We start from the raw sequence: 13936 nt of genomic DNA, 5'->3' as shown, positions 1-13936 counted from the left end.
AATGTTAAGTCAGGAGAGGACGACCTCCCAATGATAGCGCCGTGCGTTCTGTTGTTATTGTGCAGTAATACGACAGGAACTTACACCCTCTTACCATTAACAATAGGAAACATAGGAAGAAGTCAGATACTCTGAGAATTGAAGGTCCTCAAACGGTGGCAAAACAGGACTCGCGAAACTAACTCAGTGGGATTGGAGGGCAAGTGGGAGCAAGTCAGATCCCATGGTCACCAATCCATGCTCACAAATTTGTTGAAGGGCCCATCGGATGAAGGGATCAGTGACACTCGCACGCCGTATACAAATGATTTAGATTGGCCCGCAGAGCTTCTGGTAGTCCACTCACGTGCTCTTGCACGTGTCTTGTCATTAGCTTACCGCCTTCTTCCTCAGCTAATGTGTCTGCGTGATCCGACAGCCTACACTATCTTAACGCAACTTCATACTCCATCACTTAGCTCACCCACCAATAATAATAATAATAATAATAATAATAATAATAATAATAATAATAATAATAATAATAATAATAATAATAATAATAATAATAATAATAATAATAATAATTTCTTTCTTAATCTGTTTACCCTCCAGGGTCGGTTTTTCCCTCGGATTCAGCGAGGGATACCACCTCAAGAGCAGTGTCATGGAGCTTCAGACTTTGGGTCGTGGGATACAAATGGGGAGGATGACCAGTACCTCGCCCAGGCGGCCTCACCTGCTATGCTGAACAGGGGCCTTCTGAAAGGATGGGAAGATTGGAAAGGATAGACAAGGAAGAAGGAAGGAAGCGGCCGTGGCTTTAAGTTAGGTACCATCCCGGCATTTGCCTGGAGGAGAAGTGGGAAACCACGGAAAACCACTTCCAGGATGGCTGAGGTGGGAATCGAACTGACCTCTACTCAGCTGACCTCCCGAGGCTGACTGGACCCCGGTCCAGCCCTCGTACCACTTTTCAAATTTCGTGGCAGAGCCGGGAATCGAACCCGGGCCTCCGGGGGTGGCAGCTAATCACACTAACCTCTACACCAGAGAGGCGGACATAATAATAATAATAATAATAATAATAATAATAATAATAATAATAATAATAATAATAATAATAATAATCCTCTTTTAATTTCGTGTGGTGGTAAGGCATTTTGTAAATTTCAGTTTCGCGACAACTTAGTGATCAAGTGTTTGTGCGGTCGGGTATGTTGGCAATAGCTGTGGTTGTTGATTCCTATGTGAGGAAAGCACGTGTTACTTTCAGGACCGTTCTTAATGGTTAATTTGAAGGCGTCATACGAGATTCTTTAACAAGTATTTTTGGCGAGTAGGCCCCGCGGTGTAGCGGGGAACGCCTCCGCCTCCGCCTCCGCCTCCGCCTCCGCCTGTCACCCGGCGACTCCCGGCTGGGTTAAGGGTTTTTAATTCTAAATGATTAATATTCCTGGCCTGGGGACTGAGTGTTTGTGCCGTCCTTAACGTTCCTTTCCTCACATTCAACACTCTACACTTCCTTCATTCCAATTACACGCCGGTTCATATCACATGGTGCAAGTAGGGGGAAAAGATCTCTACAGGTCGACGTCCCGAAGAATAGCATTAAAAAGGCCCTATTTTCTTGAGAACTTGTTAAGTTGTTCAATACTTTTCTTAAAACTGGAATTTTAAGAAATATGAATGAGGATTAAAGTAAATATTATATTAGTTTCTCAAATTATTGAGTCGCGGAGTCTCTTACTGTGTGATCCTGTTGTGAAACACAAAATTCGCACAATCGTGGCGGTGGGGTGAGTAACGCCGCACGCAACTTGGCCAAGCATGAACAGCCATGTTCTAATGACTGGCATCCGAAGTCAGCGAGCCTGCGCCAAGAATTGTTATTAACGTTCTCAGCGAATCCAAGGCTGTAAGTAATGTCACGAACTGATGGCGTGTAGTGGTTTCCGGTAACCAGGAGTTAAATAAACGTAGCGTTCTCCAACAAGGAGAAGTTACTCAGTGAAGGCTCTCCGGATTTTGTGGAACTTACTTCAAACTTAGCAGAAACACAGACATAATATCTCTTGGGTATTTGCCATGTGAAATAACTTTGCACGCTGCTCTGCTACATGGAAAAGCATGCAATCATGGATATGTCTCTGGGCTTAGAAAACGAGAGAACGAGTACAGACTTTTTGGTTGTTCCCCTCTTAGTAGCCTCTTACAACATGCAGGTACCTTTGACGTCACCCACAGGGGAAATATTTTTTTTTTGCTAGGGGCTTTACGTCGCACCGACACAGATAGGTCTTATGGCGACGATGGGATAGGAAAGGCCTAGGAGTTGGAAGGAAGCGGCCGTGGCCTTAATTAAGGTACAGTCCCAGCATTTGCCTGGTGTGAAAATGGGAAACCACGGAAAACCATATTCAGGGCTGCCGATAGTGGGATTCGAACCTACTATCTCCCGGATGCAAGCTCACAGCCGCGCGCCTCTACGCGCACGGCCAACTCGCCCGGTACAGGGGAAATAAAGAGTTCCAATAGATGGAAAGAAAAATGAGTGTATCAACAAAAGAATGGTAAGGCTCATAACTTGTGAGAAATTGAAAGACATTCTAGACCTCATCGATATAGCCTAATTATAATCTATTATTATTATTATTATTATTATTATTATTATTATTATTATTATTAGTCCAGCTACATGGCTAAATGGTTAGCGTGCTGGCCTTTGGTCACAGGGGTCCCGGGTTCGATTCCCGGCAGGGTCAGGAATTTTAACCATCATTGGTTAATTTCTCTGGCACGGAGACTGGTGTACGTGTCGTCTTCATCATCATTTCATCCTCATCATGACGCGTAGGTCTCCTAAGGGCGTCAATCGAAAGACCTGCACCTGGCGAGCCGAACATATCCTCGGACACTCCCGGCATTAAAAGCCATACGCCATTTCATTTCATTTTTCATTATTATTATTATTATTATTATTATTATTATTATTATTATTATTATTATTATTATTATTATTATTATTATTAGTATGCCCCCGAGACTCAGGCAGCAGCGCGCCGGCCTCTCACTGCTGGGTTCCGTGGTTCAAATCCCGGTCACTCATGGGAGATTTGTGCTGGACAAAGCGGAGGCAGGACAGGTTTTTCTCCGGGTACTCCGGATTTCCCTGTTATATTTCATTCCAGCAACTTTCTCCAATATCATTTCATTTCATCTATTATTCATTAATCATTGCCCCAGAGGAGTGCGATAGACTTCGGCAGCCGGCACAATTTCTATCCTCGCCGCTAGATGGGGCTTCATTCATTCCATTCTGACCCGGTCGAATGACTGGAAACAGGCTGTGGATTTTCATTTTCATTATTACCATTAGCCAGCCCTGTGTAGAAGTAGCGTGCCTGCCTTTTATTCCAAGGCACTGGGTTCCTTTTCCGGCCACTTCAAGGATTTTAATTCTGGACTGAGGAGTAGAACGGGATTCACTTGACTCGAGATTTTCTCAAGCTCTTAGTTACGGGAAGAGAGCGCACAGTGAGAAGATGACGCTACTGACCTAGTATACACAGACGAACACTGGTTGTCATGGTTACAATGGTGTCGGGAAGCTGATGACGCTAATTCCAGACATCCCCACCCCAAAAACATTTCGAGGTTGAAAGGCAAACAGCAGAAAATCTTTACGTTTCGAGAAAACTTTTCTCTGCGTCCTGAGATTACAAATTCTGTCAATTACGACCATGACTGTCCAAACAATATCGAAATGTCCATTTTTCATTCCTATATTAATGAAATGATACTCCATTTCGTCACCAGATGGATCATTACGCGGTATTATAGTTCGGGAAGAAATTCATGTCGCCATTTTTGCTCACATCTGATGTGTTTTGGTCATTTCCAGAATCTAAATAGGCTTAACAGAAATGTGTTCAGGTTTATAACAAATTAGAGCATGCAGTCTACTATTTTGTGACATAGGCCTACGTAGTAATCGCAAGCCTCTCGTATTGTAGGTATATCTACAACATTCACAGGAAGTTCCATCACACGCAATGCAGTCCCTCTTAAACCTAAACAGTTCCGTTTTTCTTCCTATTTTCAAATTAATGAGTTCAGTGTTATTTTGAAGAGCCCCCGTGACGCAGGCAGCAGCGCGCCGGCCTCTCACCGCTGGGTTCCGTGGTTCAAATCCCGAGCACTCCATGTGAGATTTGTGTTGGACAAAGCGGAGGCGGGACAGGTTTTTCTCTGGGTACTCCGGTTTTTCCTGTAATCTTTCATTACAGCAACACTCTCCAATATCATTTCATTTCATCTGTCATTCATTAATCATTATCACAGAGGAGTGTGACAGGCTTCGGCAGCCGGCACATTTCCTGTCCTCGCCGCTAGATGGGGGCTTTCATTCCATTCCTCACCCGGTCGAAGGACTGGAAACAGGCTGCGGATTTTCAGTATTATTTTGAACTATGTTCGCTATAACTAATATTCGCGAATGACAACTTGATAAATTAACAATGGCATCATATGCCGAATAGTCGAGATAATTTTCAGTTTAATTCAAGTGGAATTCATGAATTTTGAGAACTGAATAGCCTTTAGTCATGACATCGACTGGTAGTGTGCGCCAATGTTTGTTGATATAATACGGAATCATGGTTAGCTGGCCCTGAGTCTCAAAGCGTTAACAAGTTGAACGTTAGATATCCGATGTTCTAATGCTCTAGGGCAGGGCTGGTTAACCTATTACACGCGTGCCAACTTCTGTGGCACGTCAGACAATATACTAACATATTTTAATGTTTTAACATGTAATAAATAGGTCTAAAATCTAGCAACATAGCATATTTTAACATTACGCTTTAACAAAAATGTATTTCTCAATTCTATGGACACGTTTTTTTACAAATTGTAATTGGTTAAAGCAAAAATATACGCTATTTTTAAAATGTATTTCTTTCTTTCTTTCGTTCTTTCTTTCTTAATCTGCTTAGCCTCCAGGGTTGGTTTTTCCCTCGGACGAAGCGAGGGATCCCACCTCTACCGCCTCAAGGGCAGTGTCCTGGAGCTTCAGACTCTGGTCGGGGGATACAACTGGGGAGGATGACCAGTACCTCGCCCAGGCGGCCTCACCTGCTATACTGAACAGGGGCCTTGGTGGGGGATGGAAAGATTGGAAAGAATAGGCAAGGATGAGGGAAGGAAGCGGCCGTGGCCTTAAGTTAGGTACCATCCCGGCATTTGCCTGGAGGAGAAGTGGGAAACCACGGAAAACCACTTCCAGGATGGCTGAGGTGGGAATCGAACCCACCTCTACTCAGTTGACCTCCCGAGGCTGAGTGGACCCCGTTTCAGCCCTCGTACCACTTTTCAAATTTCGTGGCAGAGCCGGGAATCGAACCCGGGCCTCCGGGGGTGGCAGCTAATCACACTAACCACTACACCATAGAGGTGGACTATTCTTAAAATTTACCCGTTAAAAAAAAGTATTTTTCAGTCATGTTTGCAAAATAAAACCATGAAACATTCAGTCGAATAGATTAAAATACAATGCAATCTAATACCTAAATGAAGTAAAATAAGGGGGTTTCGTGATGATTTTATAGCAAAATAAGCGGTGGGTGCTCTCTAGAGGCTGCTTAGCCTAGGCACAGAAGGCGTTCTCTGTTCATTAGGAAGGATGACGGTTCGATTCCTCGTCAAAAAAGTGGAAACATTTAGAAACGATATTTCTACTTGAGAGACAAATGACCCAGAGGCCCACTCAGTCTACACCAAAAGAGAGTACTAGGTTAATTCCTGGGGGCATAATAAGTGCCCAGGCATAGAGTTAAATCATTATCCGACTTAATGGCGAGGTTATGGATAGTGGAAGCTTTTACCTTCTACTGTACTAGACTCCAAACGCATTCGTGGCATACACGGAGACGGTTTCGCTTCGTTTATATCATTTCTTCTTTGTTTTATTTTTCTTTCTTTCTACTCCAATATTCTAGTTGTAGACTCCAGGCAGACATCATTCAATTTGTAAAGGAATTCTACTGATATTGTTCATGCTTAAATTACTTCTATTCGAAGGTTATTTTGACCACTTCAAGGTTTGATGCATATTTCCACCGCTGTCGCACCCTCGAAGTCATCAACAATGATGCAAAAGTCTGATTGGAAGTGGGAAGTACACGGAACACGTTGTCTAACACCCTCGTAGAAGACACAGCTTATAACTTACAGTCTGCGGTAGCACAGCTTGGACATAACGCTGTTAGCCCGATACTCGTATGATCGACAAAGAACTTTATGAAGGAAAAAGAAAAGAAGCTAGCTCCTATATAAATGTCGAAAGTTGATTATACGACTATTATAGCTATGATTAATTCCAGCGGAGGGTAAGGGTAAATTTTCAAGTTATAAAATGACCCATGAAAGAAAGAAATTTATGACTCTTTTAAGAATGGCAATAAAAGACCTTTAAATTATATGCAACAGAGTCGTCCATCTGGAAGAATTCGCCATGAGGCATGCGTAGTCGAGTTGATGGCTGTTGTTGCTCTGACTAATGACCATGATGACATTGGTCAACATTAGCTGACTAATACAGACAGGCGTGGCGATAAACTATTGGTTAAGGTTAAATAGGGAAAACAGGAGGGTAATTTTGCAATTATATGGAGAATTCTATCCACGCAATCAGAAAATAATACTACATACGATAATACATAATTTAATATGGCTACTAGAGCCGGATGCAGTCGTCGTAGGTCAGACTTTCCGTTGAATTGGGAAACTGTGTGTCATTGTCGTAGAGGATATTGTTGTGTATGTGTGGGATAGCACAATTACTCAGTCCCTGCGCCAAGAGAATTAACCGTTTACGATTAAGATCACAAGACCCTTCCAAGAATCTAACCAAGAGCCCCGAAACTCGAAGATCCGAACTCTGACCACTCAGTTATGCACCTACATACTAAAAAGATGAGAATAGATTACTACTAGGTTTGAGAGTATCAAAACGAAGACGAAATTGTCGTAAACTTGTACTGTAGTTGCAAGAGCGAGTTACTAAGAACCAGATTATGAATAATAATAATAATAATAATAATAATAATAATAATAATAATAATAATAATAATAATAATAATAATAATAATAATCATCATCATCATCATCATCAAACCAAAACCCATGGCGCAACAGCTCCGAAGGGCCATGCCCTACCAAGCGACCGCTGCTAAGGCCGAAGGCCTGCAGATTATGAGGTGGCATGTGGTCAGCACGACAAATCCTCTCAGCCGTTATTCTTGTCTTTCTAGACCGGGGCCGCCATCTCACTGTCAGATAGCTCCTCAATTGTAATCACGTAGGCTGAGTGGACCTCAAACCAGCCCTCAGATACAGGTAAAAATCCGTGACCTGACCAAGAATCGAATCCGAGGCCTGCGGATAAGAAGCAGGAACGCGACCCCTACACCACGGGGCCGGCCAATAATAATAATAATAATAATAATAATAATAATAATAATAATAATAATAATAATAATAATAATAATAATAATAATAATAATAATAATTTTTAAAATAAGAAGACCCAGCCAGCTTGGTTCGAGGAGGTGGAAAGGGACCTACAGAAGATGGAGTGAAGATATACAAGAACACAACCCACTCAGGAGGAAACTAAAAGACCACGAGGGTTTTCTAGAAAGGCCAAAGCTGAAGACGGGAAAGACGTGGACGGAGGAAGGAAAAGAATAACACCGGCAGCGAATGAAGGAGCACTGGGCAAAGATGAAAGCCCAGAGAAGACAGCTAAAATAACGTGGACCTTAGTAGGCCGATACGAACAAAGAGAACAGCCCGATGGGGGTTGGCCTACCAAGCGACCGCTGCACATCCCGAAGGCCTACAGATTACGAGACGACGCGTGGTCAGCGCGAAGCATCCTCCTGGTCGTTGTTCTTGGCTTTCTATACCGGGACCGCTGTCTCACCGTCAGATAGCTACTTAATTCTTGTTCTCGCGTAGGCTGAGATGGTCTAGAACCAGCCATCAGATACAAATATCCAGGGGTAAATACCGCTACTAGTTTTAGTCCCATAAACTACATTTTAATGGTTTTCGCAGCCGCCGAGTTGCCAGAATTTTGTTCCACAGGTCTCTCTCTCTCTCTCTCTCTCTCTCTCTCTTATCGTCTCCTCGATTCTGAGGATCGTTATCTCAGAGGAGGCTGTTGGCCAGTTGTCTTCAACTCCTGCGGTCCTCGGCCCAACATCCTGCACCAAAGATGTTCAACCCAGTTATACTCTTGATAATGTTCGACAATTGAATAGGAGCTCGTCAACCATCTCTCTCTCCGGGAACATTTCCAATGAATGATCAGTTTTTCTATGCTGTCATTATCACGCCGCATAGTTACATGGCTCAATGGTTAGCGTGCTGGCCTTTGGTCACAGGGGTCCCGGATTCGATTCCCGGCAGGGTCGGGAATTTTAACCTTAATCGGTTAATTTGGCTGGCACGGGGGCTGGGTGTAGGCTATGTGTAGTCTTCATCATCATTTCATCCTCATCACGACGCGCAGGTCGCCTGCGGGAGTCAAATCAAAAGACCTGCATCTGGTGAGCCGAACTTGTCCTTGGACACTCCCGACACTAAGTCATACGCCGCACAGTGTGTCCAAAGAATAGAAACTCTTTGTTTAAATTTTTACGATAACCTGATTCTGAGGTTGAGGTGCTTTATAATGAAATCATTGGTGCGAAAAGCTGTCCACGGTATGCGTAATATTCTTCGCCAGCACTACATTTCAAAACAATAATTTGTCTTCAGGTCTCTAGTACGAAGAACCCACGTCTCGGCTCCAAAGAAGAAAACTGAAAACACCGAACTGGACACTACTCTCAGGACTACTACTACTACTACTACTACTACTTTTTTTGTTGTAAAAGCGCTATTTGTTCGGGGCGTCGACCCATGTGGATCTTTCGCCCTTATTGGCACCGTATTGTATGAAACTGCGTGTAATTGGAATGGTGGTAGTTTGGAATGTTGTGTGTGAGGAAAGGAAGATTAAGGACACCCAGTCCCCAGGCCAGGGTTATTAATAATTACAATTAAGAGCCCCTGAGCCGGCCGCGAATCGAACCCGGGGCCACCGGGTGACAGGCGGACGCGTTGCCCCTACACCACGGGGCCGGACACTACTACTACTACTACTACTACTACTACTACTACTACTACTACTACTACTACTACTACTAATAATAATAATAATAATAATAATAATAATAATAATAATTGTGTATGGATTAAAAAGAAAAAACGATGGCCAGACAAGAATGAAAAATCTACTTCAATTATAGGGTGAAGCATAGAGGTGTGTAGCCAGACGGACGTCGCTGGGTAATTGGTAGTCAATAACAGAGTTTTGAGGAATGTCCGAATAACAACTGTTCAAATTTTGCAGAGTATCTTTAGTGAGCTTGCCTTTGGCGAGGCTTGGTAATATTCTCAGTGACTAAAACTGAAATGGGATAATACGCTTCCTACCTTCAAGATGGAAGGAGCAACAGCGACTCTCCCTTACCTGAAAAGAGAAGACGAAAATTGATTACCGACAGTTTAAACATAGCAAAGACAGTTACACAAATAACATGAATGCAATTACAGTCACTGTCTCTAATTTTCTGGGGCTCACAAATCAAACACGGAGAAACATTCATCATATTTTTCTAACTTCAGTTTCCTGGGTTAGTGTAAAAGCGTTCGCCGTCTCCTCCTGTCTTCATACATGTTCTGTTCCAGGATATATCGTCACTGCCGGGAAAAAACCTCCTATGTGTAAACAATAAAATTTTAAAACAGATGGAGTATCCTCTATCTGGGCGACTGCCCTAAATGCAGATTAGTGGCGACTGATTGGTGACTGACTGATGAAAGTGGAGGCGTTCTCGCAGCGGGACGTATTACTGTGCTTATCGAAACGTTACCACGCAGTGCAGCTTTGATGTTCCTTTCTTTGTGCCTCACCAATGACAACTTCAGTAGACTAGGGCGAAATATTCTCTGACTCGTACCGTACGGTATCCAGTGAAAACCGTCAACTACGCGTGGAGTGACGTGCTGGGTTGCGACATCTTGTTGTTCTGTTTCATATTGCGCTAGATCGCTTAAGAACTTAGCTGATGTTAATATTAGTGTTTTGTCAGGAGTAAGATCTGTGGAGATGTGGAGACTTGTCAACTGATCATAAAATTAATGAGAAGTGAGCAGCAAACACTGCACTGCAGAAATTACACAAATAACATGAATGCAATCACAATCACTGTTTTCAATTTTATGGGGCTCACAAATCAAACACAGAGAAACATTCATCATCATCATCATCATCATCACCATCATCATCATCATCATCATCATTTTCCAACTTCAGTTTCCAGGGTGTGGTGTACAAGCGCAACTCGTCTTCCTCCTCTTCCCATCCCAATCACTTCTAGGCAGCCCTTTGATGTGCCGGTTGTTAACCTATAAAGAAGCGCAATATTACAGCCCATCAACACTGATCCTCTCTATCATCAAAAACTGTTGGATCCTATGAAGTCTCCACTCGGACACAGACTACGTTGGCCAACACGTTCATAGACACTCGCAACATAACGATCATGCTTACACCTTATGCGAGTCACTTCCCGTACCTGCCTCTCATCAACTCTTCAACGTTCTCCTTCGTCGTTTGCTGCATTACCATCAACTCAATAATAGAATTATTAATCTATAGCCATATTCAGTAAATATTGATGTTTCACCTAATCCTATCCACTTCATTTCTGCCAAAAGGATTTATTCTATGCCATACAACTTACAGCTGTCCGCCCCTTTTTCTTTTCGGTTTTCAAAAATTCGACTCTTTGCGCACGATTTTAACCCACGATTTTGGACGACACTGATATACAGAGGGAGCTCCTATCAAAATAATGACAATTTAATGATATATTCTAGATGAAACTAAAAATACCGGCACAAGTGTCTTTATCACGGTACGGTATTATCATTGTCAGTATGTTTCTGTGATTTCCGAGTTCTTTCTTTCCCAAGCACGCCTCTCTTCCTTCACCGACGTGGATACGTCCAATTGAGGCCATCTATTGCGAACCTTTTAGGAACAAGAGCAGTTTTAAGCCTTGAATATAACGGATATCAAAGAAATCCCCTTAATTTCCAACCTATTCGTGAAGTGTCAAGGCAACACAATCTTATTCAGCTGCCTAATATGGTACTTAAATCGTCTCACTGTTCAAATCGTATCTATTGGTAAGATTCGGAAATCATTGCCTTGTTCAGTATTAACGAAATAATGTTATACGTAGTTGAAGACTTGCCAAGTTTATTTCAGTAGAGACAGTACGTAATTCTGTGGCTTGGTTCTAAAAGGGCCAATGTCAAAAAACCTGTTTTTGAGCTATGTGCATTTGAAGTTTTGCTTATACTTTTCCAATTATTTTTTTCAGCAACTAACTTTAAATAACTTTATACTTTCTTTGTGGAAGGCACCTTATTAAATGCTAACTTTTTCTATCGTATTCTTTAAAAATCGCCGGCTCTCTAATCTTTATTGGTAATCTAACATTGTTGGCAAGGGCTTATTTAATTAAACGTTAACTGTTCGTTTAGTACTTAACAGAGACATTGGCCCTTTTAACATGTTGCAAACCAGGATAAAACGCGTTTGTATCAGTTAATATCTCAATTTCTATAAAAAATGACATTGGCCCTTTTAGAACCAAGCCACAGAATTGTTGTCCTCTAACCATGTTTATAGTCGTTAAGAAATGTTTGAGTGTATTTGTGCAATTATCTTCCGTTGTCAGTTTCCATGTGTGCTGTAAGGGGAATGTGGTTTGAGAGTGGTACTAAAGGAACTCAATCGAGTGTTGCTAAAGGAAAATTGCTGCGGTAATTGTTAAAGAAAGGTGAAATTGTTTTAAGTGGACAAGACTCGCTCGTGACCCACAAACTCTCTAGAACGTTGTACGAACATTGGCAATGTTCTCAAAGTGCTTGCTGCACCTTACAAAAGACCGTCAGACAGAACAGACTCACCTCGTCGAATTCTCATCACCTGTCCCACGCACTTCAGTAAATTAGTAGGAAATCATCATCATCATCATCACAATCTCTCCTCTCTCCCTTTTATATTTTATGGGATCTAATCAGCCCCTTTTTCTAGCATCTGTATTAAGATCGAGTTAAGAAAGATAAATTCATAATAACGGCAAGTTAATAATATGAATACAAGATACATAATAGAAAGAAGCGAAAAATAAATAACTATAAGTAAAGAGCTGCCCTTTTAGGATACGTATTGATTCTAGTCTCGAAGGTCCCAGGTTCAATTACCGCCTCTGACAGAGATTTAAAACCGAGCTCGATAGCTGTAGTCGCTTAAGTACGGCCAGTATCCAGTATTGGGGAGATAGTGGGTTCGAACCCCACTGTCGGCAGCCCTGAAGATGGTTTTCCGTGGTTTCCCATTTTCACACCAGGCAAATGCTGGGGCTGTACCTTAATTAAGGCCACGGACGCTTCCTTCCCACTCCTACCCCTTCCCTATACCATCGTCTCCATAAGACCTATCTGTGTCAAAAGCCAATTGTTAGAGATTTAAACCTAACGTGAGGGCTTGATTGGGGACAGTTAAGTGGAGGGGAATGTAGTTTGAGAGTGTTACTAAACGAACTGTTCGGCTCCACGGCTAAGTGGGTAGCGTGCTGGCCTTTGTTCAAAGAGGTCCCGGGTTCGATTCTCGGTAGGATCGGGAATTTAACCATAATTGGTTAATTCCGCTGGCACAAGGGCTGGGTGTATGTGTCGTCAGCATTTCATCCTCATCACGATGCGCAGGTCGCCTACGGGAGTCAAGACCTGCACCTGGTGAGTCGAACATGTCCTCGGACACTCCCGGCACTAAAAACCATACGCCATTTCATTTCATTACTAAACGAACTAAATTATTGGTAAAAGAAAATGTATGATATTGCTATTTTTGTTACTAATTTGTGACAACTTGAGTAACTTCGTAAACGGCCACACAGGCAGCGCGGTAAACTAGGCTGTATTAACCGCCGTGTGGCTGAATATTACGCACGGCTATGGAGGTGCAATCACATGTTGACTTCAGTTTATGTAAGGGCTCTCTACATGGTTTATTTGGACTTTCCTAAATGTCAGCATCACATAAATCGTACCAAACATGAACAGTTCATGGGGGGAACTATCCACCAAAACGTAGGCTACATAGTTATTTTCTCTTCTTTAGTGAATGAGACGTTAAGAGGCAAGAACTCAGGTTCTCCAAGTGTCTGGCCACGTGCCTAATGGCCGGTAATCGTCACATAAGGATGTTCCGTCCTCACAGGTAAATATACGACAGTGTAGCAGAATGTGTATCGGTTACAATGTGTTCGCAAGGACATGACGCACCGATCAAGATGCAGCGACAGAATAACACGTAACGTGTACTTGTCGCAGTGCATCTAAGGTCAAGGGCCAAACTGAGCAGTCACATTGTACAGAGAAGTCACTTCATGGAGATGTTTGTCACACAAAGCGCAAACGCGTTTATGAAGACGTTTTACGCTGTCTTAACAGCTAAGTGCTGAACGGACTACCAGTTTAAAATGTATTTGTTTGGGAATCCAAAACAGCGAGATGTCGAATTACACAGTTCCGCAGCGAAAATAGATAGTTACAATGGAGTAGCAGAATGCAAACTTTCAAAAATATAAATGAAAGAGCAACAGAGAAAAATGAACCAATAACAAAAGTAGAGGAAGGAAATTAGAAATTAACATGATAAATATAGGGAAACAACAATTAACAATACAAATAATTTCAAATGAGAACAAAGAAAATGAAATATTGAAAGTAGAACGAAGAGAAGAACGTATAGCAAGGCACAGTA

The 13936-nt window shown here is 42.4% G+C and overlaps 1 protein-coding gene across 2 annotated transcripts in view; it reads right to left on the bottom strand.

The window, feature by feature from the left end:
• Positions 1–13936, bottom strand: part of svp (COUP transcription factor 2) — a 603142-nt gene that overhangs the window by 164194 nt on the left and 425012 nt on the right. The gene's annotated exons all lie outside the window — the stretch shown is intronic.

Source organism: Anabrus simplex, chromosome 1 (assembly GCF_040414725.1).
Source record: "Anabrus simplex isolate iqAnaSimp1 chromosome 1, ASM4041472v1, whole genome shotgun sequence".
NCBI classification, from domain to species: domain Eukaryota; kingdom Metazoa; phylum Arthropoda; class Insecta; order Orthoptera; family Tettigoniidae; genus Anabrus; species Anabrus simplex.
This window is presented reverse-complemented; position numbering and strand designations above follow the sequence as displayed.